The sequence below is a fragment of the Pongo pygmaeus genome, chromosome 15 (assembly GCF_028885625.2).
Source record: "Pongo pygmaeus isolate AG05252 chromosome 15, NHGRI_mPonPyg2-v2.0_pri, whole genome shotgun sequence".
Classification (NCBI taxonomy): domain Eukaryota; kingdom Metazoa; phylum Chordata; class Mammalia; order Primates; family Hominidae; genus Pongo; species Pongo pygmaeus.
The window spans coordinates 62308000-62335546 of NC_072388.2; the positions used below are offsets into that span (position 1 = coordinate 62308000).

At 40.9% G+C, this 27547-nt stretch overlaps 1 protein-coding gene across 6 annotated transcripts in view; it reads right to left on the reverse strand.

Annotated features, from left to right (window-relative positions):
- PPP2R5E (protein phosphatase 2 regulatory subunit B'epsilon) overlaps positions 1–27547 on the reverse strand; it is a 174172-nt gene that overhangs the window by 105992 nt on the left and 40633 nt on the right. The window lies entirely within an intron of this gene.

Genomic DNA, 27547 nt, shown 5'->3' on the forward strand with positions numbered 1-27547 from the left:
CTGAGAATGGGAGGACCTAAAAAAACATTCTCGCTGAATCCCAGTTAGTGAAATGAAACCGATGGAGAGGGAAGAACTAATATATGCAATAAAAGATTAGGTTAAACCGTATGCAAGTGCCAATTTTATACATCAAGATGGTCAAATATTGGAAATTTCATCTGGTTCAACCTAAAAGAATGCCTTATTTTGTTAACACTCAGACTAACGGTGTTAACGCACCAAAGGTCGCTACTCAAATTTGAATGCATACATGGTAAAACTTTCCACAAAGAATTTTTGCTTTGTTTGTCCTTTTTGTAATACAAATATTAAAATATACTCAAAAGTAGAAAGGACAGTATAATAAACCTTCACATACTCATCACCCAGGATCAACAATTACCAATCTTTTACCAATCTTACTTCACAGATAATTTTAAGGAAATCCATTTCCACAGCCTCAATTTTTCTTTTTCTTAAGAGCTGGGGTCTCGGCCAGGTGCAGTGGCTCATGCCTGTAATCCCAGCACTTTGGGAGGCCGAGGAGGGTGGATCACGGGAGGTCAGGAGTTTGGGACCAGCCTGGCCAACATGGTGAAACCCTGTCTCTACTAAAAATACAAAAATTAGCCGGGTATGTTGGTGTGCCTGTAATCCCAGCTACTAGGGAGGCTGAGGTGGGAGAATTGCTTGAATCTGGGAGGCAGAGGCTGCAGTGAACCGAGATCACGCCACTGCACTCCAGCCTAGGCAACAGAGCGAGACCCTGTCTCAAAAAAAAAGAGTTGGGGTCTCACTCTGTTACCCAGGCTGAAGTGCAGTAGAGTGATCATAGTTCAATGCAGCCTCCAACTCCTGGGCTCAAGGAATCCTCCCACCTCAACCTCCCAAGAAGCTGGGACTACAGGCACAAGCCACCATGCCCTGCTATTTTTTTAATTTTTGATAGACATAGGGACTCAATTTCTTGCACAGGCTGGTCTCGAACTCCTAGCCTCAAGCAATCCTCCTTTCTCGGCCTCTCAAAGTGCCGGGATTACAGGCATGAGCCACTGTGCCCGGCCAGACTCCATTTTTTTATGTATTTCATCCTAAAACCGCCAGCCTGAAATCTTGTCTGCAATGGCACTGCAAATTCTTCTTTTTCAGCTTCCCTTTCAAAATCCTCCTTCTCTCACATTAAAAGGAGAAACACACCTGCTCACTGATCTCAAACCTTAGCACAGCTCACTTCCCTCCCTGTCACCAAAGGGTCAGTTTGAGTGTTAAGAAAATAGCAACTGGAAAACAAATTCTTTTGCAAATCTAGTAGTTTATCCGCTTTCAACAATACTGAAGGAGGATCTAACCAGTTGTCATCAAAAATAATTTTTGGTGATAGATTGATTTTTGACATATAACTCAGAAATAGTTCAAGGGATTGAGTGATGCTGCAATAACAGAACACTTCCCATTCCTATCTCTTATTTATATAATTAGGATTTGTCAGTGCTGTATCACAATAAAAAAGAAAAGTATGAAATAGAATTGGCCAGGTGTGGTGGCTCACACCTGTAATCCCAACACTTTGGGAGGCTGAGGTGGGTGAATCACCTGAGGTCAGGAGTTCGAGACTAGCTGGCCAACATGCTGAAACTCCGTCTCTACTTAAAATTTAAAAATTAGCTGGTTGTGGTAGCGCACATCTGTAATCGCAGCTACTAGGGAGGGTGAGGCAGGGGAATTGCTTGAACCCAGGGGGCGGAGGTTGCAGTGAGCCGAGATCGTGCCACTGCACTCCAGCCTGGGCAATACAGCAAGACTCCATCTCAAAAAAAAAAAAAAAAATTGATGCTAAATCCCCATTCTGGCAATAATCAATATTCACCCATGTACGAAGAGCTCATTTATTTAATTTTTAAAAAAGCCACAGTCCTATGCATTTCATTGAGATACATTTCCAATAACTATTTAATATTTTTAACAATCATTTATCAAAATGTAATACCTTTATATTAGTTTGAATTATGTGATAATGGCAATGGCAAATTCTGTTTACTTCTGAATTGAATTAACATTTATAGCCTCATGGTCACAAGACATTTTAACTCTTTTTATTTTAAAATGATATATTTTTAAAGTATGAGAAGTATGAGAGGGTTATCGGTTAATAAGACTTTTGAGTCTAAAAATATTTTTTATTCTGACAAAATTCTGGAGTGAGTACGATGGAAATACAACTTCAACAAACAGTTAAAGAATTCATTCAATTTTTTAGAAGATGATGGTAGGAAACAAATTGCTGTCCACCAGTACCATTAAATACATATATAAAAGTAATGAAACAATTTAATTATTAAATGTCAACATTTTAAAATATCCTAGAAATTACATGCTATGCAACTATGTAAACATGTAGGAAAGAAAACTTTTCAGAATCAATACAAAAAATACATTGTTTTACAAAATTCTTTCAAGCCTATATGAGCAAAAATGTTTGAAAACTGTTGGCACGGAGGCCGAGCACAGTGACTCATGTCTGTAATCCCAGCACTTTGGGAGGCTGAGGTGGGCAGATCACCTGAGGTCAGGAGTTCGAGCCTGGCCAACATGGTGAAACCCCGTCTCTACTAAAAATACAAAATTAGCCGGGCATGGTGGTGCATGCTTGTAATCTCAGCTACTCAGGAGGCTGAGGCACAAGAATTGCTTGAACCCGGGAGGCGGAGGTTGCAGTGAGCCAAGATCGCACCACTGCATTCCAGCCTGGGTGACAAAGCAAGACTCCGCCTTGGAAAACAATAACAACAACAACAACAAACTGTTGCCATGGGTCACGCATGATTTTAGCCTCTATTTAGATGGTATTCTGAAAACATGACCTTTGGTGAAATCTTTATTTATTTAGTTGTTGGGTTTTGGTTTACGCAAGAAAGGGGGGTAATATGAGAAGGCATGAAACACATCTGGCTGACTCGGACATCTGAAACTAATAAATAGAGTAAACCAGACTGTTAACAAAACATTTTATCTGAATGCATAAAAATCTTAAAAGTGTTTAATTATATTTACTTTTAAGTACCAAAACAAGGCATAGTCAGACAGCCCCTAGAAAATCTAACAGAATAAACTATTCATCATCAGTTTAATTTACCCAAGGCCTACTGTGAGCTGGGCCCTCAACATACAAGTACACATTCCTTCAACAAATAATTTTGAGCATTTTCTAGGGCTCAGACACTGTTCTAGGTACCGACAATACTGCAGTGAACAAAAGTGACAAAGATTTCTGTCCTGCTGGAGTTTACACTCTAGCAGGACGCACAGATAATAAACATTAGAAATAAGAACATAATACAGGCCAGGCCCAGTGGCTCACACCTGTCATCCTAGGACTTTGGGAAGCTGAGGCAGGCAGATTGCTTGAGCCCAGGAGTTCAAGACCAGCCTGGGCAACATAGCAAGATCTCATCTGTACTTTTAAAATATAAATAAAAATTTTTTTAAAAAATCATACAGTACGTTGAAACGAACAAGTGTAAGAGAAAAAAATAAGCAGAGCAAGGAAAGGAACATGGGGGGGGGGTCACAGTTTTAAATAGAATGTACTCGCAGACATAAAGAAGATGAGATATTCGCCTAATTATGACATCAGTGTGGTAAGTACTATAGGAGATTAAGGCTCTCAGTGGGAATGGGGAGGAGATACCTAGTTCTCCCTCAAAGAAGTAGTGATATCTGAGCCAACTGTTGAGAGAGCAAAAAGACGTTGGCCAGAATCACAAGAGGAAGAAGGGCTCTCCCAGCCGAGAAAATAAATAGCCCGTGCAGAAAGGGCACAGAGAGGTGCACGTACACAGCGCATTCACGGCAGGCAGCTCCCCATGAACTGGGAGGAGGAAAGAGGGCGCCACTAGAGAGAAGCTGGGCAGGTTCAGATCCGAGAGCTTCCATTTTCTGCTGTGGGGTCCAAGGGAGCACACTACCAGCTGCTGCAGGCAGCTCCATGAAAGGTGGGTCCACAGGGGCCGCGCCACGCTAGAGATAGAGGCGTATTGACATTCCCACAATAGGAAGAAAGGAAAGAGCAGAGCCGAGATGGGGGAAGGAGAGAGCAGCACAGACTCAAAAAGCTCCCGAGCCAGGCACGGTGGTTCACACCTGTAATCCCAGCACTTTGGGAGGCCAAGGCGGGTGGATCACGAGGTCAGGAGTTCGAGACCAGCCTGGCCAATATGGTGAAACCCTGTCTCTACTAAAAATACAAAAATCAGACGGGACAGGTGGTGCGCGCCTATAGTCCCAGCTACTCAGGGGAGCTGAGGCAGGAGAATCGCTTGAACCGGGGAGGCAGAGGTTGTAGTGAGCCGAGATCACATCACTGCACTCCAGCCTGGTGACAGAGTGAGACTCCGCCAAAAAAAAAAAAAAAAAAAAACTCCCAAGGAGTTAGAAGCAGAAAGATTCAGGGCCCAAAGCAATGAAGCTCAGGCCACAACAGAGATGATGGGGCCACTCCCTAAAGGGAGGAAACCTGTGAAGGGGACCGGACCAAGGAGTAGCTGGAAATACAAGTCTGGACTGGAGAAAATTCTAGCCTGGAGATACAGACTAAAAAGTCTGAGAGGGGAAACTGAAGGCATCAGAATGGATATGATCGATCTCTTTCTTTCTCTTTCTCTCTCTCTCTCTCTCTCTCTCTCTCTCTCACACACACACACACACACACACACACACACACACACAAAGAATAGTATCAAGTGTAAAGAAGAGCACCAAGGACTTCTAAGCATTTCCTTTTTCAGAAAGAACTTGCTCACATGAACACTATTATTAGTATTTTTTTCATCTGTCTTAAGCATACGCTGTGTCAAACACCCACAAATATTCAAAAGCAAAAAAAGCAACTTCTTAAGAATGAGGCAATGACAAGAACGAGGCTATTACAGATAACTTTTGGAACCACAAGAAACAAAATTATAATTCAAACCAAAGAGAAGTATTCTGAACCTACTGAAAAGATTGGGAAGGCCAGACACAGTAAGTTCTAAGTCTAGGCCAAGTATATTTTCAAAGTCCTTCACAATTTCCTTAAGCTAGCAAAAGATATGGAGAGGTTTAAAAACACTATCAGGGCACCACAAAGTTTGATTTTTATGGCCTAATATTTTAGTAATTCACAATAAAAACACATAAGCCAATAGTATCTTTTAAATTTACAGGAATCCTAAGCAGCAAAGAACTACCCACAAAAAACAAGTTCGCTCATCTTTCCTGAGAGGTTGCACTTTCAACAATCCTTCTGTATTAAGGAACAATGCAACAGCACTCTTATTTTAAAATTAAATAGTTTTTCAGCACATTAAGAAAAGAAAAATAAACACCTCTGAAGCAATTAATATATTCAAATTCAACAGTCATTTCTTACAACAGCTTTTTTACTTGTATTGTTTTCACAAAAGTAAACGTTCTATCCAAAAGCAACATCAATTTCTTTTACAGAATTTTAGCCTGTTATCTAATTCACAAAAGAACTGGTACTGCTACACTCATTTAAAAAAAAAAAAAAAAAAAAAAGCATACTGGCAACAATATGAATTAAGATATGTGAATGCCCTCTTCCATTTTATTTTATTTTATTTTATGTGTTTTAGAGAAGGAGGTCTCACTATGTTGCTCGAGCAGGTCTCGAACTCTTGGCCTTAAGCAATTTTCCTGCCTCAGCCTCCAGAGTAACTGGGACTACAGGCACTAAGCCATGGTTTGTTTTTCTTGTTTGTTTTTTGGGGGTTTTTTTGAGATGGAGTTTCACTCTTGTTGCCCAGGCTGGAGTGCAACAGCACGATCTCGGCTCACCACAACCTCTGCCTCCCAGGTTCAAGCGATTTTCCTGCCTCAGCCTCCCAAGTAGCTGGGATTACAGGCATGTGCCACCATGTCCGGCTAATTTTGTATTTTTAGTAGAGACGGGGTTTCTCCATGTTGGTCAGGCTGGTCTCGAACTCCCAACCTCAGGTGATCCACCCGCCTCGGCCTCCCAAAGTGCTGAGATTACAGGCATGAGCCACCGCGCCCAGCCAGCCAAGATTTTTTTAAGGTAGAGAAAAATAAAAGTCTGCAAGTGTTTTCACTTTTAGTAATTCATAAGAATTAACACTATTGTATTTGTCATTGTACATATACTGACAAGCTTTTTTTTTTTTTTTTTTGACACTGAGTCTCCCTCTGTCACCCAGGCTAGAGCACAGTGGTACGACCTCAGCTCACTGTAACCTCTACCTCCCAGGTTCAAGTGATTTTCCTGCCTCCACCTCCCAAGTAGCTGGAATTACAGGCATGCACTACTATGCCCAGCTAATTTCTGTACTTTTAGTACAGACAGGGTTTCACCATGTTGGCCAGGCTGGTCCCAAACTCCTGATTTCAGGTGATCTGTCCACCTCAGCCTCCCAAAGTGCTGGGATTATAGGCATGAGCCACTGCACTGGCCGACAACAAACGTTTTTGATGGCGAAGTCCCCTAAAGGCATTTCCTCTAAAAAATGTACCCTAATCACATTTTAAAGTTCTAGGTCCTCTTTTCCCAATTCCCACTTCTCTCCTCCCCTCTCCTGATTTCTCCTCCCCCCACCCCACCCATCTTTCTTTCCCCATTACACACACACACACACACACACACACACACACACACACACACAGATCCTTTAAACATTTCTACCAGGGAGCAATTTTTCTTCATGGTGCTCACAAGTAGAAACATTTGCACAAATGGCAGGTTCCCTAACAAATCCCAAAAGAAACACTCTTTTCTGCTATAAGTTACACACACATTCATACATAAATATCTATTATGTATATAGGCCAGTATTCTTACTTTGAAATGTATACTAAATTATATACACACTAGATACAAAAATCCCATCACAAGTGTTTACCAACACCATCATTTGGGTTATAACAGAATATAAAGCTGCAAAACACATGTGGTCCACAGTACTCCACTGTTTCCCACCCTCCCATTTCCTTTCCTATCCTGTTCCTGCTTTCCTGCCTCCTTCTTCCCCACCATCCAGCATAAACTCTAAGTCCCAGCCTGTGGCTCGGCTAATCCCATGTCTAACCCCTGGTCTGTTAACTTAGAAGGCCCCTTTCCACTCCAGCCTCTCTCTCCACCCATCCTTAGAGGGTTCTCTCAAATGACACTTCCTTCATGAAGACTTTCCTGGCTGATTCCCTGAACCTGATGTGATCTCTCCCATCCTTTGAGCTGCAGGAGCCGCTCATTCACATCTCTCTTACAGCACTTAATTTGACTGCATGATGCAATCATATCTGCCCTCTTGAATTATATATAATTATATTTGCATCCTTGTAGTCCTATGAGACCAGCACATAACATGAATACAGCTGAACTGTCTCAAACCCACATGCTTCTGTAACAAATAATGTATTTCCAATACAGCTGTCCATAAACCCACACCTATACCCAGGCCCTCTAACAAGAATACTTCCTACCTTAGGAAGAATCTGAGAAAGTTATTTGTCTAGAAAAGTAACACAAAACCAATATCCTAGTATTTTAACACATTGCCTCAATTTCCATAATGTCATATTACTTGAAAGTGAAAATAAACATTAGCTCAAGTTGTTAAGACATTTTAAAATAAGAGAAATGTGATACAGTCCAGAAGGAAATCAGATTTGGAATTAGAACTATTATCATTTACCACCCCCCCCCCTTAAATTCCTCTTGTCTTTTTCTCCAATGCTCCTAAACATTGTTGCTAGTAACACCAATAGATGTTTTGCTTCTTCAGGAGAGTAGTTTGGAGAGGAGAAGCTTGAGAATGGTTAAAAAGAAGGGAAGTGAAAAGTGTGGATAAAAGGATGGGGTCAGTGCCAATGATGTAGGCATTTTGAAATCAATCTAATGATTTCTGAAAAGCATTCAGAGACTGCTATAAAAGCCTGATAGGTATATCTATGTTTTGAGGGTCTTAACAAATTTGTAATTTTAGTTCTTTCTATACAAATTAATGTTTCACCTTTCAAAACATCTTTAAACCCAGTAATAATCTCAATAGTGTATGCTCTATGTATTTCCTCTGTCAAAGAATACTTCCTCTTATTTCTACAACTCAACAACACTTAATTTCAGGATTCTATCCTCACATTGATCATCTCAACACAATCACTTTTTCTTAATTTTCCTCTCAGATTCAGTCCAAATATTCTTTTCTCAGGTGACTCCAACTGCTTTATTACAGTACCATCAAGGTTTTAGTAACTTCCTCTTCTTTATTTATCTTCACATGGTCTCAACTGCTTCCTTATATTCTCCCTCATGTCTCCAAAATAAAAAATGACATCAAATGAGACACAAAACCGGGAAGCACCTTTTACATTATACTGTATTACATAAATATTTTATTTCTATTATTCACTCTCATGTTTTTGCTTCCTTCCACCCCTATCTCACCCACACACCTACTTAGGACAATTTCTTCCAAATGCTTTCCTGCTAAAGGGCACTGCTTGCTACTTAGCAGGCATTTAATAAATATTCTTTCAGTGAATGATTTTTTTTTTTTTGCGACAGGGTCTTGCTCTGTTGCCCAGGGTGGAGTGCAGTGGCACAATCATTGCTCACTGCAGCCTCAAACTCCTTGGTCCAAGCAATCCTCCCACCTCAGCCTCCCAAATAGCTAAGACTAGAGGGGCACACCACCATGCCTACCTAATTTTTGTTTTATTCTTTCTGTAGAGACGGGGTCTTGCTATGTTGCCCAGACTAGTCTCAAACTCCTGAGATCAAGCAATCCTTCCACTTCGGCCTCCCAAAGTGCTGAGATTGCAGGTGTGAGCCACTGCACCCAGCCGTGTGAATGATTTTAGGAGAATCCCCTAGACTCTATAATTCCTTCTAAAAAATTCCCAGAAAAGGGCCAAGCATTGTGGTTCATGCCTGTAATCCCAGCACTTTGGGAGGCTGAGTTGGGCAGATCACTTGAGGTCAGGAATTTGAGACCAGCCTGGCTAACATGGCAAAACCCCATCTCTAGTAAAAATACAAAAATTAGCCTGGCGTGGTGGTGCATACCCGTAGTCCCAGCTACTCGGGAGGCTGAGGCAAGGGAATTGCTTGAACCCAGGAGGCAGAGTTTGCAGCAGGCCAAGATCGCACCACCGTACTCCAGCCTGGGCAACAGAGCAAGACTCCATCTTAAATAAATTAATTAATTAAATTAAATATAAATATAAATTTAAAAATTCCCAAAAAGGCTTTCATGAAAGCTATCATGGAACTGTGTTACCCAACTGCATGACCAAAAAGACCTAAAGAATCTAAGCAACTTTAATTTCTGGTTTTGCAGATGAAAAAATGGAAACCCAGAGGGGTTAACTGACTTATCCAAAATCACACAGATGGTTAACAACAGAACCAGAATTAGAATCCAGGTCTTCGAACCTCTTTACTTTTGTGTAATATTGGTGGTATTGGAATTTTGGTTTTGTTCTTGCTTTGATTTAATTACTTTTTGCATTAATTTGGGGGGGTAGTTTATTTCTGATTTTAAAAATAGTATAGGCTCACCAAAGAAGATTTGGAAAGTAAAAAATGAACATAAAAAATTGCTAATTCACTTTTCAAGTATCACTGCCTCTCACATACCCTCACTCAATACAAACTATTTGTCCCAAAACTCTTCTTCATGGGTTTATATAGCCCCACACTCAATGTTGGTCACCAAATACCATAATTTTTGTTGTTGTTGTTGTTGTTTTGTTTTTTGTTTTGTTTTGTTTTTTTTGAGACAGAGTCTCACTCTCACCCAGGCTGGAGTGCAGTGGCCCGATCATGGCTCACTGCAGCCTTGACCTCCCAGGCTCAAGTGATCCTCCCACCTCAGCCTCCCAAGTAGCTGGGGGACTACAGGTGCACACCACCATGTCCAGCCAATTTTTGTATTTTTTTGTAGAGATGGAGTTTTGCCACATTGCCCAGGCTGGTCTTGAACTCCTAAGTTCAAGCAATCTGCCCTCTGGCCTTCCAAAGTGCTTGAATTACAGGCATGAGCTGCCGTGCCCAGCCAATACCAAAATTCTTAATTTCAGGTATCAACAAGCTTCCTGATGACACCGAGATTTAGAACATTTCTATCATGGTATGTCAGAATTTAATTCAAGTACAAGTCATCTTCCTTTTCTTTGAGTGATGCCTTTTTCAGCTACATATCAATGTTTAAACAATACATGGAACTAGAAAACTGGCACATGCACAGCCACAAATCCAATGAAGTCCAGGCCAATTTATATCATCACCTACAATGCTGAAACATGATATATTTTGAGTATCTTAAAAACAAGTAGCTGAGGTAAGCAACTATAAACATACTTTTTTCCTTAAATTTTATGTATATGTTAGTATATGAATACCTAAGTCTGAATGACCTCTAGCTAATAAGTAGTAAAATTCTTGCAGAGTAGAAGAACTAGGCCAAATAAAATTGTGCTAACCAATATAGCAGCCACGAGACACGTATAACTACTGAGCACTTGAAATATGACTAGTCCTACCTAGTCAATAAATGGTGCTGGGGAAACTGGCTACCATATGCAGAACGAAACTCGACCTCTACACCTTTCACCATGTACAAAAATTAACTCAAGATGGATTAAGGACTTAAATGTAAGCTCTCAAAACTATAAAAATTCTAGAAGAAAACATAGGAAACATCATTCTGGAATGCAATAAAATCAAAAGTTGACAAGTGGAACCTAATTAAACTAAAGCACTTCTGCACAGTGAAAGAAATTATCAACAGAGTAAACAGACAACCTACAGAATGGGAAAAAATATCTGCAAACTATGCATCTGACAAAGGACTAATATCCAGAATCTAGAAGAAACTCAAACAAATCAACAAGAAAAAAACAACCCCATTAAAAAGTGGGCAAAGGACATGAGCAAACACTTCTCAAAAGAGGACACACAAGCAGTCAACAAGCCATGAAAAAATGCTCACTATCACTAATCATCAGGGAAATGCAAATCAAAATCAGACCGAGATACCATCGCACATCAGTCGGAATGAGTACTATTAAAAAGTCAAAAAATAACATGTTGGCAAGGTTGCAGAGAAAAAGGAACACTCATACACTGATGATGGGATTGTAAATTAGTTCAGCCCCTATGTTAAGCAGTTTGGAGATTTCTCAAAGAACTAAAAATAGAATTACCATTTGACCCAGCAATTCCATTACTGGGTATTTACCCAAAGAAAAATAAATGGTTGTTCAACCAAAAAGACACCTACACTCTCATGTTTATCATAGCACTATTCACAATAGGAAAGATATGGAATCAACCTTCAACAGTGCACTGGATAAAAAAAAAACGTGGAACATATATACCATGGAATACTATGCGGCATAAGAAAGAATGAAATTATGTCCTTTGCAACGTGAATGCAGCTGGAGGTCATTATCCTAACTGAATTAACACAGGAACAGAAAGCCGAATACCGCATATTTTCACTTATAAGTAGGAGCTAAACATTGGGTACACATGAACATAAAGATATGAACAATAAACACTGGGGACTTCAGAAGGGGGAAGCCAGGTGACAAGGGTTGAAAAACTACCCACTGGATGCTATGTTCACTATTTGGATAACAAGTTCAATTCGAAACCAAACCTCAGCATAGAGTGATATACTCATGTAACAAACCTGTACATGGACTCCTTGAATCTATAATTTTAAAAAAAAAGCAGTATGACTAGTCCTTATTGAGATATGCTGTAAATATAAAATACACATGAGACTTCAAAGATGTAGTGTGAAAAAAAAATCTAAAAATAGCTCATTTTTATATTGGTTACATGTTGAAATGATAATATTTTAGATATACTGAGTTAAAGAAAGTATATTATTAAAATTAATTTCAGACTGGGCGCGGTGGTTCATGCCTATAATGGCAACACTTTGGGAGGCCAAGGTGGGCAGATCACCTGAGGTCAGGAGATCGTCACCAGCCTGGCCAACATGGTAAAACCCCGTCTCTGCTAAAAATACAAAATTAGCCAGGCATGGTGGCATGCGCCTGTAGTCCCAGCTACTCAGGAGGCTGAGGCAGGAGAATTGCTTAAACTCGGGAGGCAGAGGTTGCAGTGAGCAGAGATCGCACCATTGCACTCCAGTCTGGGTGACAAGAATGAAACTCCATCTCAAAAAAAATTAATTAATTAATTAATTAATTTCTTCTGTTTCTTTTTACTTCTTTAAAATCTGGCTACTGGAAAATTTAAAATTACATGTGTCCTACATTTGTGGTATCATATTTTTATTGGGGAGCACTAAAGTAAGACAATAAAGGAAACAAGGGGGACAAAGAAACACATCAAGAAACAAAGGGGAAATTTTTCCATTCCCTAGGCCCTGGAAGAGCCCAGAAACTTTCTACTCTGTGTTCACAAAAGAAACCTAATCATTCTCTGTTCAATAACCCGACCTACAGCTTACTACCTCTGAACAAGAATTACAGGTTTATCTTAAAGGCACACTGATTTTTTACGCCTTTATATACACCTAATATGCTTAGCCTAAACCTAAATTGTCATGATAAAGGAAGAAAAAATAATAATGCTTTATTTTCTAATGGGAGAGCTTCCTTTTTATTCAAAAGGAGACTTACTTCATGAGACTTTCTGCACCACGCAGCTGTTCTTTCCAGTTAAGGACTCAAAAATTCCTTTTTCTCTCTTACATGATGGTTGACAATGTAAAAAATTAAACCAAATATAGAGGTGCCCTTTAGAAAGACTTCTACTAAACAAGCAGTAGTCCATGTTATTATGGCTCTGAGGCCTCTTATAAAGATTTTTAAAGGGTCATAACAGGTTTAAATTAATCCCATGGAAAGAATCTGACATTTTAAAAGGATCTGATGACTCAAAACATTCTTTGGACTCTCCCAGCCTCTTCACTGGAAATGCACTCAGGACAGTCATACCAGTTGGGTTTCTTGTATGATGGCACAGATCAAGTACAAACTTGAAATGTGGAATAAGAAGAGTTATCTTAGGCTCTCCTTGATCATCAAGTGTTTTGTTTTTGTTTGTTGGGTTTTTTTGTTTTGGTTTGGTTGGGAAGGATGGTGGCATGTGTGTGTTTTACTTTTGCATTTGAGTGGAAAGGAGTACTTCACAGCAAAACAATGATAGCCAAGTCTTCCAGTCCAGGAATTACCAGGAGCCTTATCAGAACCAGAAATTGCATCTTTAGACAACTTTTATAGCCTCATAGAAGATACCAGGCTTCACTTTGCCAAGCTCTACTAAATTGGCCTGCCTGTCCCTACCGCTGAGCAAAACATGAAAAAGCTAGAAACAGCAACACAAAGTCAAGAGTAGCCAGCCGCTCTAGGCAAGGAATTCTGATCTACTAAAGGTGAGTGTGGCATGCAGCCATAAGAAATGAGGTAGAATCGGTTTAAGCAAAGGAATCATCAGATAGTTGTATGACAGAGCACCCTAACTCCTTTGTGTAAAGCACTGTTGATAGTCAGGCCCAGATAACTCTTTTTTGGTTTGGTGGTTTTTTTTTTTTTAACCCCAAACTCCTGGGCTCAAGTGATCCTTCTGCCTCCGCCTCCTGTGTAGCTGGGACTGCAGGCACTTGCCACCAATCCAAGCTAATCAGATAACTATTTATTGTGAGCAGCTCTTCTGTGAACTGTAGGATATTTAGCAGCATCCCTGGCCTGTCTGCCACTAGATGCCAGTAGCAAGTCCTTACTCTTTGCCGCTTCAATCCTCACTCAAGCATCACAACCAGGTCTCTCCAGACATTGCCAAATTACCGTGTGTGTGTGTGTGTGTGTGTGTGTGTGTGTGTGTGTGTGTGTGTGGCAGGGGGAGGGGGAGGAGAGCAAAGTGTGTGTGTGTGTGTGTGTGTGTGTGTGTGTGTGTGTGTGTGTGTGTGTGTGTGTGTGTGTGGCGGGGGAGGGGAGGGGAGCAAAGTGTGTGTGTGTGTGTGTGTGTGTGTGTGTGTGTGTGTGGGTGGGTGGGTGGCAGGGGGAGGGGGAGGGGAGCAAAAGAACCCCTAGGTGAGAATCATTGGTAGAGAGCAAAAACACCGAAAACAGTTGCGACAGCAGCTAAATAAAGGCTGCTTACACTGTATCCAGCGTGACAAACTGTACTCAAGCTGTTAGTTTTGCACATGTGGCAAGACATATTTCTGACAAAATTTCTGATATTACTAAACATGAAGGATAACAATATAATGAAGTACTCTAGGAATATTAACCTCGTGAGCTTCAAATGACACAGGATTCTTAAATCACTGTGGAAGTGATGCTATCTGCCTCACTAGCTCATTTAGTTTGTAAACTTTTAAAAATAAGAGTAACCAGTAATGATGGTCAAGTATTCAGGTGATGTTCCAACTCCTAAAGTCGGGTTACTTGTTCTTTTTAAAATTATAGTTTTAAATTTTAACTGTTTAAATTAAACTGTAGGAAGAAGGTATTCTCAAATACTCTACTAGAAATGTAAAACGGAACGTCTAAAGCAATTCAGCAGCACCTACCAAGGCTTTTATTTTTTACCCAGAATTCCACTTTTAAGAATGTATCCTATAGACATACTCCCCTATGTGAACACAGAGATATGTCTTAAGTAGTTCCCCACCAGCGTTGTTTACAACTGCAGTAAAATAAAAATGCTCCAGATGTTATCAATAAGAAAGTGGCCTTAAGTAAGTTACTACTTATTCATACCTTAGAAGACTGTACAGCCATTTATTTATTTATTTATGAGACAGAGTCTCACTCTGTTGCCCAGGCTGGAGTGCAGTGACACATTCTCAGCTCACTACAACCTCCACCTCCTGGGTTTAAGCAATTCTCCTGCCTCAGCCTCCTGAGTAGCTGGGATTACAGGTGTGTACCACCACACCCGGCTAATTTTTTGTATTTTTAGTAGAGACAGAGTCTTACCAGGTTGGCTAGCCTGGTCTCGAACTTCTGACTTCACGTGATCTGCCCCTTTTAGCCTCTCAAAGTGCTGGGATTACAAGCATGAGCCATCGCGCCCGGCTGTAAAGCCATTAAAAAAAAAAAAAAAGACAACCAAAAAAAAATGACAAACTTTTCAGTAGGAAATGAAACATTCACAGAGACCAAGATGGTGGATCATGCCTGTAATCCCAGCATTTTGGGAGGCTGAGGTGGGTGGATCACTTGAGCTCACCAGTTCAAGACATGCCTGGACAACATGACAAAATCCCATCTCTACAAAAAATACAAAAACTAGCCAAGCATGGTGGTGCGTGCCTGTAGTTACCTAGCTACTTGGGAGGCTGAGATGAGAGGATGGCTTGAGCCCAGGGGGCGGAGGCTGCAGTGAGCCAAGATCACGCCACTGCACACCAGGCTGAGCAATGGAGCCAGACCTTATCTCAAAAAACGAAAAGCAAAAACAAAAAGGCCAGGCATGGTGGCTCATGCCTGTAATCCCAGCATTTTGGGAGGCCGAGGCAGGCGGATCACTAGATGTCAGGAGTTCGAGACCAGCCTGGCTAACATGGTGAAACCCCATATCTACTAAAAATACAAAAATTAGCTGGCCCAGAGGCGTGCACCAGTAATCCCAGCTACTTGGGAGGCTGAGGCAGGAGAATCACTTGAACCCAGGAGGAGGAGGTTGCAGTGAGCCAAGAACGCACCACTGCACTCCAGCCTGGGCGACAGAGCAAGACTCTGTCTCAAAGAGAAAAAAAAAATTCATAAAAATATATATAGTGAGAGAGAAAGAGTACAGTACTATTTTTATAAAAATAAACATGTCTGGCCAGGCACGGTGGTTCACGCCTGAAATCCCAGCACTTTGGGAGGCTGAGACGGGCAGACCACTTGAGGTCAGGAGTTAAAGACCAGCCTGGCCAACATGGTAAAACCCTGTCTCTACTAAAAATACAAAAAAAAAAAAAAAATTAGCTGGGCATGTGGTGACCTGTAATCCCAGCAACTAGGGAGGCTGAGGCAGGAGAACTGCTTGAACCCGGGAGGCAGAGGTTGTGAGCTGAAATTGTGCCACTGCACTTCAGCCTGGGTGACAGTGCAAGGCTCCATTTAAAAAAATTAAGTAAAATAAACATGTCTACATGTATGTATATGTAGACAAAAAAGTCTAAAAGAATATATACTAATTTGTTTTCTTTTTTTGGCAAGCATTTTTGGGGTTTTCTTGTTTGTTTTTTCAAGAGAGGATCTCTCTCTCTCTCTCTCTCTCTCTAACCCAGGCTGGAGTGCAGTGGTGCAATCATGGTTCACTGCAGCCTCAACCTCCTGGGTGCAAATGATCCTCCTGCCTCAGCCTCCCAAGTAACTGAGAAAACAGGCACGTACCACCTTGCCCGGCTAGTTTCTTTGATTTTTGTAGAGACGAGGTTTCCCTATGTTGCCCGGGCTGGTCCCAACTCCTGGGCTCAAGGGATCCTCCCGCCTCAGCCTTTCATAAGTGCTGGGATTACAGGCGTGAGCCACCATGCCCAGCCAAGCATATGGTTTTTAAGCCATTTACAGTATTTTTCAAGACCAAGACTTAAAAACAATTTGTACTGTTCATTTTACAAATTAAGTGTTGAGAATTTTCTTTGTTAAATATCACTACTTCTATAAATCATGCTTTGTGGATTATTCTGCATCGTACACTGGGATGTACTGGTGTTCACCGTTTATCCAGCAACATTATACCAACACTGCTTGAGCCCTCAAGAGTGAGCCACTTGGCCGGGCACAGTGTCTCATGCCTGTAATCCCAGCACTTTGGGAGGCCAAGGCAGGCAGATCACCTGAGGTCAGCAGTTAGAGACCAGCCTGGCCAACATGGTAAAACCCTGTCTCTACAGGCTGAGGCACAAGAATCGCTTGAACCTGGGAGGCGGAGATTGCAATGAGCCAAGATCACGCCACAACACTACAGCCTGGGCAACAGAGTGAGACTGTCTCAAAAAAAAAAAAAAAAAAAAAAAAAAGAGTGAGCCACTTAAGGCTTAATTAAATTTGCCAAACCAACCTCAAAGAGTTAAGAAACCTCATCCAGCTCGCCTCTTGAACCATAACCCATCAATAACTAAGAACATATACAGAGGGAAATTGTTCAATTTAGAACATTGTTTTAATAAGTGTTTATTAAGTGCTTAATAAACGTGTAATTTATAGTTTAATTTAGCAGACTCTCATCATATGCAGTCAAATTTAAATGATTCTAATTTTCCTTTTCAATTTATTGATCTGAGTAATCAAAACTAATGGATGTGATTTTTCTTCTCCGACTTAAATCTTAAAAGAATGAGCAAAGAAGCCAAATGCCTGAAAGACTGACAGAACTAACAATTAATAAAAATTAAAATCTCAATTCTAGATTTGGAATAACAAACTATTTTATCTGGGCACACAGTTTAAAAAAAAAAAAGGTAGTTTTCCAAGAATTTTTCTGGTTCTAAAATACACAGGCAGAGACACACTTCAAATCAAAATGTCAGGCACTCACCATAATAGCTATGGCCTTTAAACCACCCCAGTACCCCTCCCCCTGCCCACAGCTCTAGCCAGTTTAACTGCTTTTAAATGGAACATTCTAAATTGCTAAAAATAAACTATCTCTATTTCCTCCTGCTTAAGTTTTCCCATTTTCCCATGACATTTTAACCTTTATTCAGGCAGTTATGATCACAAACATACAATACCTATATGATACCATTTCTAACCATTTTATATAGAGATGCATAAATGTGTGATACTATTTCCTTTCCCTTCAAAAAACAATATGGCAAAATAACTTGGAAGATCTCTAGCCAATTAGAACCCTGGATCTGAAGACTGACTCCGTGGGATTTCATAAAACTTGGCTCCCCATCAAAAGGCCACAATTATTCTTTCTTGACTACAAGCATCATCTCTGGATTATCCACATCTCTTCCATCTCCAAAGATAACTAAAAAAATACAGGGTAACTAAATGAGTATAAAAACACATGAACCTGGCCAGGTGCAGTGGCTCCCCCCTGTAATCCTAGCACTTTGGGAGGCAGAGGTGGATCACTTGAGGTCAGCAGTTCGAGACCAGCCTGGTCAACATGGTGAAACCCCTTCTCTACAAAAAACACAAAAATTAGCCGGGCATAGTGGCGCATGCCTGTAATCCCAGCTACTCAGGAGGCTGAGGCAGGAGAATCGCTTGAAACTGGGAGGCAGAGGTTGCAGTGAGCCAAGACTGTACCAGTGTGCTCCAGCCTGGGCGACAGAGGGAGAATCCATCTCAAAAAACAAAAAACAAAAAAACACATGAACCTGCTCAAGGTTTATGCAGAAAGTGGAAAGGTAAATCAATGATGGATGCAAGATATCATACAACATCCTCCTTTAATGGCCAGAAGCATACTCATGTTAGTGGCATCACCTGGCATCACAATTCTCTACTGTTCAATATTTCTATTATAATATCAATAAATCTCATTTTGTTATTCACTTAGAATAATACATTTGGTATGTGGTGAACTTCTGGCAATAACTGAACTTAGTTCCTACAGCTTATGTCTTATTTTGAGCATGATGTCAATTCAGCCAACAAAACTATCTTATCAGAAATGAACTTAATATCTCTTCTTTATAATTTAGAGAGCTTTTTCAGGTAGTATCAACCAAGTCTTGAGGGATTTTTTAAATGTTTGTTTTTTTCTTGAGACTCAATGTCCTAAAGACAAATAGTGTGGTTTTTATTCAGTGAAAAAGCAAAGTTTGCTTAAGTTCTCTAAGTTCTACTTACAAAAGAAACTACATAATACATGCATGCTTTTAAACAAATGTATACTATCAGGTTGACCTCTCTGTCCATTTCACTAACCTCTTGACATCATTTCTTTTCTTTTTTTTCTTTTTTTTTTTTTTCAAGTCTACATCATGCTTTGCTTGACATGGTTTTAGAAAAGGATGTTTTTCAAGTTTTGTGTATATGAACCTTTGGAAGGTTTTTAAGTGTCTTGGATCTTCATTAATATCACTAAAGAAAATACAATAACAAAAAATTTTTATGAATTCAGGAAGTACTTTTAAGGAATTTTTTTTTTTTCCAGACAGGGTCTCACTCTGTCACCCAGGCTGGAGTGAGATGGCACAAACATGGCTTACTGCAGCCGCGACTTCCCCAAGCTCAAGTAATCCTCCCACCTTGGCTTAACAAAGTGCTAGGATCACAGGCATGAACCACTGACCCAGCCTTAAATAATTCTTCATTAGCCACAAATCCCTATATACATCTGAAAACACCAGTACAAATCAGTCTGCAGATAGGGGTTCATTTGGATAATCAAATCCCTTATAACAACTTCATATACCTCTCCAGCATTCGTGGCCCAAAATTAGAAACCACTGGCAGAGACTATGAAATATAAAACTGCCTAGTTATAAGCAGACTGGCTCTTTAAAGTAAATATTAGGAATCGTAAGTGAAAATTTATTGTGTGTCAGGTACCAATGTTTTTCCCCTATAAAACTGTATTTCCAAATTTAAAATCAAAATTAGTCATGAAAATCATTTATATATGCACATTTACTTCATCACAGGCAATTTTTAAGAAATGCAGCTACTCACAAAAAGGCCCCAGGACACACTGGAACACAGAATGTGCCAGCTTCCATTTCCACCACCAAAGAGAGAAAGTTGGTTTTGGTTTGAGCTCCACTACCCAACCAGAGTATCTGTAACTAAAACCTTAATACAATTTTGAACATATCACAGGTCAGAGCTGCGTAAAAGAGAGACAAATATATATGATAGCAGAAATGTAAAAATACAAATCATAAAATAGCCACCTCACTGTGAAACTAGAAGGGCTATGGCAGTAATAAGGATGAGAAAAAGAGCAGCAAAAACACAAATTTAGAGATTTCTCTAAATTAATCAATACTTGGTAGTATCTTGTTATTATGAGAAATAGGGCTGGGTGCAGGGGCTCACACCTGTAATCCCAGCACTTTGGGAGGCTGAGGTGGGTGGATCACCTGAAGGTCAGGAGTTCGAGACCAGCCTGGCCAACATGGCAAAACCTGTCTTTACTAAAAATGCAAAAATTAGTCAGGCATGGTGGTGCGTGCCTGTAATCACAGCTACTCAGGAGGCTGAGGCAGGAGAATCACTTGGACTTGGGAGGCGGAGGTTGTAGTGAGCTGAGATCGCACCACTGCGCTCCAGCCTGGAAGACAGACCGGGATTCTATCTCAGAAAAAAAAAAGAAAGAAACCAAGGAATTTTTGCTCTGGATAAGCCCCAAGAGACCATCTATTCTAGTCCAGTTGTCTCATTTTACAGATGAGGAGACTGGCCCAAAGAACTTCAGTGGCTTGCTCCAGGTCATTCAGCTGACTGGTAGCAAGTCCTGATCCCAGATCTTCTGGTTCCTAGCCCAATATCTCCAGTTTTTTGTCTGGCATTTCACAATCCCTCTGCCACAACCTAACCTGGATTTGACTCATTATTTATGTTGAAAATTATTTTGACAATATATAACTATTGTAAACAGGTATTTCTCAAGCTTCATTTAACTATCCTGCAGATCACTCAAATTAAACCTCAGCAGTTTTCCCATCTACAGAGGGGGTGGTGATGGGTATGTTTTGGGCACTATGAATTTTTCTTATAGGAACATATTGTCTCCCCTTTGATCTTGAAAGTCTATGAGAAATAAATGTATTTTTTAAAAATTAGTTTCAAAAGCAACTTTTCTTGAAAGAAATTCACTTTAATGAAAGTAAAACTTGGTTTTCAGAAACCAACGCCCTAGATTTATTTTGACTTTAAACCAGATGGGTACATCACCTCTCATTCAAATAAATACACCAAGGTGCCAAATGAAGATGCATACTTACAATGCCAAATGCTACAGTTCTTTTTACCAGCTAAGTCTTTGTGACAGGAAATAGTTTACATTGACTAAATTCTAAACTCAGGATTTAGGACAAAATACTAAAACTGATATGAATAATTGTTACATACTTGTATGGTTAACTGGTAATGACACAGAAACAATAAATAGCAATATGGAAGACTATAAATGAACCAATTAGAAATATGACAGATCCCTGGGTGGGCACAGCGGGCTTTGGGAGGCCACGGCAGGAGGATCTCTTGAGGCCAAGAGTTTGAGACAATAGAGCAACATAGATAGGCAATATAGCAAGATTGCTGTCTCTACAAGAAAATTTTTAAAAATTAGCTAGGCGTGGTGGTGCATCTGTGGTCCCAACTACTCAGGAGGCTGAGGCGGGAGGATCTCTTGAGCCTGGGATTTTAAGGTGGCAGCAAGCTATGATTGCACCACTACACAATCAGCCTGGGTGACAGAGTGAGACCGCATCTCTAAAAAAAAAAAAGAAAAGGAAAACTATGACATCCTAGTGTAACAGCAGCTAAAATTTATAGACTACAAATTGGAGCCAAGTGCTTTCCACATGTTAACTCATTTAATTCTTACAACTCTACATCTACATACTATTATTATCTCCCACTTTACAAATCAGGAAACCAAGGTAGAGACAAATTAAATGACAAGTCCACAGTCAGACACTTGTAAGAGGGAGAGCCAGGATCTGTATAGAAAATGTTAATAAGGGCCAGGCACGGTGGCTCATGCCTGTAATCCCAGCACTTTGGGAGGTCGAGGCGGGCAGATCACGAGGTCAGGAGATCGAGACCATCCTGACTAACACGGTGAAACTCCATCTCTACTAAAAGAAATACAAAAAAAAGTAGCCGAGCGTGGTGGCGGGCGCCTGTAGTCCCAGCTACTCAGGAGGCTGAGGCAGGAGAATGGCGTGAACCCGGGAGGCGGAGCTTGCAGTGAGCCGAGATAGTGCCACTGCACTCCAGCCTGGGCGACAGAGCAAGACGCCGTCTCAAAAAAAAGAAAATGTTAATAAGATATAACGATGGTGGAAATTTTACATGAAATATCCAGAATAGGCAAATCCAGAGATACATAAAGTAGATTAGTGATTAAAGTAGATTAGTGATTGCCTGCAGCTGGGGAGAGAAGGTAGCGTGAGGAATGAGGAGTGACTGCTAATGGGTACAGAATTTCATTCTGAGGTGATAAAAATGTTCTAAAAATAGATTGTGGTGATGGTTATACAACTCTGTGAACATACTAAAAACTAATGAATTGCACACTTTAGATGAGTGAACTGTACAGTACATGAACTATGTCTCAATAAAGCTGTTAAAAAATATGGTGGTGACATATAGTCAAAATGGAACCATACTCAGCAATAAAAAATGGAAAAGATAGTTGCCAATATTAGGGAAAGCAGTCTGAGTTCTCTATTTTTGCTACTTTAAGTCTAAAATTATTTCCAAATAAAAATTGGGGTTTTTTGTTAATTTTTATTTTTTTGAGACACGGTTTTATTCTGTCAGCCTGGCTGGAGTGCAGTGGCGAGATCTCAGCTCACTGCAGCCTCCACCTCCAAGGTTCAAGCAATTCTTCTGCCTCGGCCTCTCGAGTAGCTGGGATTATAGGCACGCACCACCACACCCAGCTAATTTTTGTATTTTTAGTTGAGACGCGGTTTCACCATGTTGGCCAAGCTAGTCTCAAATTTCTGGCCTCAAGTGATCCACCTGCCCCGGTCTCCCAAAGTGGTGGGATTACAGACGTGAGCCACTGTACCCAGCTGGAAGTTGTTTTTTTAAATGGAACCATCGACATAGCATGAAGCAGAGGGCACCAGACTTAGAGGCAGGAGGTGCTGCCCTGCCTCCTGACACCCATAACTTCCCTTCTCGAAGTCCTGAGGGTGACAAGACTCATCCTGCTCAACACCTCACTTGCCATGAGCACCCCACAGAAGGTGGCATAATGAAAACACTCCCACTTGCCAGGACGTGGTGGCTCACGCCTGTAATCCCAGCACTTTAGGAGGCCGAGGCAGGCAAATCATGAGGTCAGGAGTTCGAGACCAGCCTGGTGAAACCCCATCTCTATTAAAAATACAAAAATTAGCCAGGCATGGTGGTATGCGCCTGTAATCCCAGCTACTCGGGAGACTGAGGCAGGAGAACTGCTTGAACCCGGGAGGCAGAGGTTGCAGTGAGCTGAGATCATGCCACTGCACTAAGTCTGGATGACAGAGCAAGACTCCGTCTCAAAAAAATAAAAAAGAAAAAGAAAACACTCCCACCACAATACTCAAATGCCATCTATAGGATGGATAAATATTACCATATTGAAATTTTATAAAATTTTATAAAAGCAAAATTATCAGTAGAAAACTATCAGAAAAAGGTGTCTGAAAGCTCATGAAATATAGTAATAGTCAATAGCTAGGCCAGTGCAATGGCTTGCACTTGTAATCCCAGCACTTTGCAAGGCCAAGGCAGGAAAATCACTTGTGCCCAGGAGTTTGAGACCAGCCTGGGCAATATGGTGAAACCCTGTCTCTACCAAAAATACAAAAATTAGCCAGGCGTGGTGGCACGTGCCTGCAGTCCCAGCGACTCGGGACGCTGAGGTGGGTGGATTGCTTGAGCCTGAGAGGCAGTGGTTGCAGTGAGCTGAGCTTACACCACGGCACTCCAGCCAGGGAGACTGAGCGAGTCTCTATCCAAATATATATATATAGTAAACAGCTAATTCTTAGTGAGCACTCTCTGTGTGCCACACTGCTCTCTACCCTACTCATCTATTGGGTCACTTAATTCTCACAATAACACTATAAAATAAGTACTATTGTTACTAGCCCCACTTTACAGAAGCAGCAACTGAGGCTCTTGTCAAAGGGTACATGCTGAGCAGGGGTCTAAACTTAAGCAATATGGCCCCAGAGTCCATGATCTTAACACACTTTGGATACTGCTCCTAAAGCAAAAATTATGAACTTTTTTTTAGAGCTGCCATTCACCATTCATTCAACTCATTCACCTAGGCCCTGCGCAAGGTAAATAAGAGAAAATCTTTGGCCCTCAGGGAGCTTACATTGTAGTAGGAAACCAGGCAAGTAAACCTCAAAAGCCACTGTGAGAAGAGTGCTGTAAGAGTGCTGGGGACAGGGCACCTCCCTGAAGCCAGCAAAGTCACAGGAGGTTACCTTCCTTCAGGGGACCGTGTCAGATTAATAAGAGTTCACCAAGAAGAAAAGAAGAACAAAGAGAGCTAGGATAATCAAAAAGAGATTACCCATAAAGTAAAGAGGCAGCAGAGAGAAATACAGGAGACAGAAAAATGAACTTAATAAATAGGAAAAGGGATACCTTCTCCACTTAAATAGGAGGAAAAATGAAGTTCAAGACAATTCATGCCTGCTGGCCATCATGAAGGTGGTTGTTCATGGTGGGGCATGTGGAGAAGTAAGGAATGAAACAGGATGGGACCTTAAGACTTTATCCATCAAATTAATCTTTTGTGTTTGAGTTTATTCTCATCTTATAGATAAGCTTAACTGTGACTCAAAGGGGTTAAAGGTCTTGCTAAAGGTCACATACAGGTAGAAAGCTGCAAATCTCCAAGGCCTGTTCTCTTCTACTATACCATACTCCTATGAACTGGTGTCACTGTGTAATGGCACTAGTCAGCAGTTACATGGATTCTAGTCTGCCTAGAAAATGGGACGGATGAAAACGCAACTGGAGAAACATACCCGTTATGTTGTATATCATTCTCCAAAATGCAGAGAAGCTGAAAATGAAGACTCTCCTTCCTCAAACTATAAGCAAAAATATTCTGGTTCAGTTTTCAATACTTTTTAAAAAGCAAATTAACAAACAAACAAAAAATACCCCACACCTCAGTGGTTCTCAAAAACGATACACAGTTTATCAAAGCAGAAGCACATATTCCCTAATACACTAGAAGACTGCTTTATATTCAAAAGTTCTGTCTTGTGGGTCAACCAGGCACTGATCTGACTAGGAGATGTACTACTAATTACAGAAGTCAGTTACTCAATTTGACTTGATAAAAAGGCATTATTATAAATTACCACAGTGATGACTTATTAAATTTTTATCAGACTAATTACTACATTGGGATAGGCTAGAAGTAGCCCTCCAAAAAAAATTGTTTTGGTCTATTAAGACCATGAGCCCATACAAACACAGCTGCCGCCACCACTACCCCTACAAAAAAGCTTGAAGAATACACACCAAAATGTTTGAAGTGGTAATATCTGTCCATCCATATTTTCTACAAAAATACATGCATGACTTTGGTAATGTTAAACAAGTTTTGTTTTGTTGTTGTTGTTTTAAGAACACCAAAAACCACATTGGAGGGTGGGAGGACTGGCAGGGCAAGATTCAGAAAAACTTAGCTCAAGGCTTCTAACTAGAATCTTTACATCAAAATCTTTAGCAACATTATATTCTACAAGACGATATTCAATGAACAGTATCTTAATGGTTCTTAAAACATTACTTGTCGCATACTTAGAAAACTATAACAGAAATGAAGCTTGGATAGAAAATGAGCTCTAAAAATTAAAAAAAAATCCAACAAATTTCAGCTTCTGTGGCCGAATCCTAAATCATTTCAATTAGTGCAGTTCTACGCTTCTAAATAAGACAAAATAACACCACCATATTTTTCTACTATATGAAATTGATTTTTTTTTTTTGAGACAGAGTCTTGCTCTGTCACCTAGGCTACAGTGCAGTGGTGGGATCTCGGCTCACTGCAACCTCCACATCCCAGGTTCGAGTGATTCTCCTGCCTTAGCCCCCCGAGTAGCTGGGATTACAGGTGCCCACCACTGCATGTGGCTAATTTTTGTATTTTTAGTAGAGATGGAGTTTCACCATCTTGGCCAAGCTAGTCTTGAACTCCTAACCTCAGGTGATCTACCTGTCTCCGCCTCCCAAAGTGCTGGGATTACAGGCGTGAGCCACCGTGCCTGGCAGATTAAAAATATTAAAAGAGGCCAGGCACGGTGGCTCACGCCTGTAATCCCAGCACTTTGGGAGGCAGGCCAAAGCAGGTGGATCACTCAAGCCAACGAACTAGAGACCAGACTAGGCAGCATGGACAGATGTCATCTCTACAAAAAATTAAAAAGTTAGCCAGTCCTGGTGGCACACATCTGTACTCCTTGCTTCTTGGGAGGCTGAAGTGGAAGGATCACCTGAGCCCAGGCGGCGGAGGTTGCAGTGAGCCGAGATGGCGCCACTGCACTCTAGCCTGGGTGACAGAGTGAGATCCTGTCTTAAATTAGAAAAAAAAAAAAAGAAGAAGAATGAGAAGGAGAAAGAGGAGGAGGAACAGGAGGAGGAGTAGGAGGAGAAAGAGAAGGAGAAGAAGGAGGACCGAGGACGAAGGAAGAAGAGAGAGAGAGAGGGAGGGAGGGAGAGAGAGAGGGAGGGAGGGAGGGAGGGAGGAAGGAAGGAAGGAAGGGGAGGAGGAGGAGGAGGGAGAGGAGGAGGAGAAGAAGGTTAAATATAAAGTTACTGGATGCTATGAAAAACACAAAACCTAAGATTATTCCTACTTTCAAGGCACTTAAAATCTTATTAAGAGAAATAAACTATTTTTTACATTAAAAGACAGAGGAGCCAGGTATAGTGGCACACACCTATAGTAACAGCTACTTAGGAGGCTAAAGCGGGAGGACCCCTTGAGCCCAGGAGTTAAGACCAGCGTGGGCAACATAGCAAGAAACCTCATCTCAAAAACAAAAATACAAAGACAGAGGACCAGCACATTAATATTATGCACTGCACAACCTCTGAAGCTGTACATGGGAACCTTGAAAGATAACCAGTAAAGCAGTGCAATATACAGGAATGGTCCAATGAGCAATACAGACCATAAATAAAAAATTACATACTACAAGAGCCAAACAGGGAAAGTTAGCCATTTTTTTTTAACTACTGTATGTACAGAGGGATTTTGGGAAAGGCATCATCAGAGTGAGCTAGACTAGACAAAGCTTCTTGGGAAGGCCTCCTCTTGAGCTGAGCCCTAAGGAGACAGAAGATGAATTTCCATCTCGGGAGGAATGAATAGAGCAAAGGCACTGAGGCCATTGAAGAACATGGGGTGTGGAGTGACAGGCAGGAAGAGGCCTCTATGTAGAGGTTAGAAACAAGCACTGTGACACTACCAAAGCAATATCCAGTCTGCTCAAAAAGCATTTGAACCACCTGGACTGCACATCCCCCAGGTAAAAGACAGCAAATCAACAACTCCAACCAATTTCTCAGGTGATTCCTATGCACACTGAAGTCTGAAAACAACTGTTCCAGAGCAAGGAGGTGACATAAGGCAAGCAGTAAGGGCAAAAAACACCACATTTATATCACATGTTAACACTGCAAGGAAGACAGTTGTTTTAGATGTTCTATTTCAATACCTCCTACTATTATCCTTCCCCAAAAGCACTTTAATTTACTATATAGTTTAATGAATTTCACATCTGAAAATCATTAATAACCTGTCTTCTCCTAGGTATACTGAAACTACCAGAATTGCATGGGGGCCTTGAAAGCCCTTATTTAAGAGGTTCGGATGGCAGGATGTGAGGAAAACCATTTG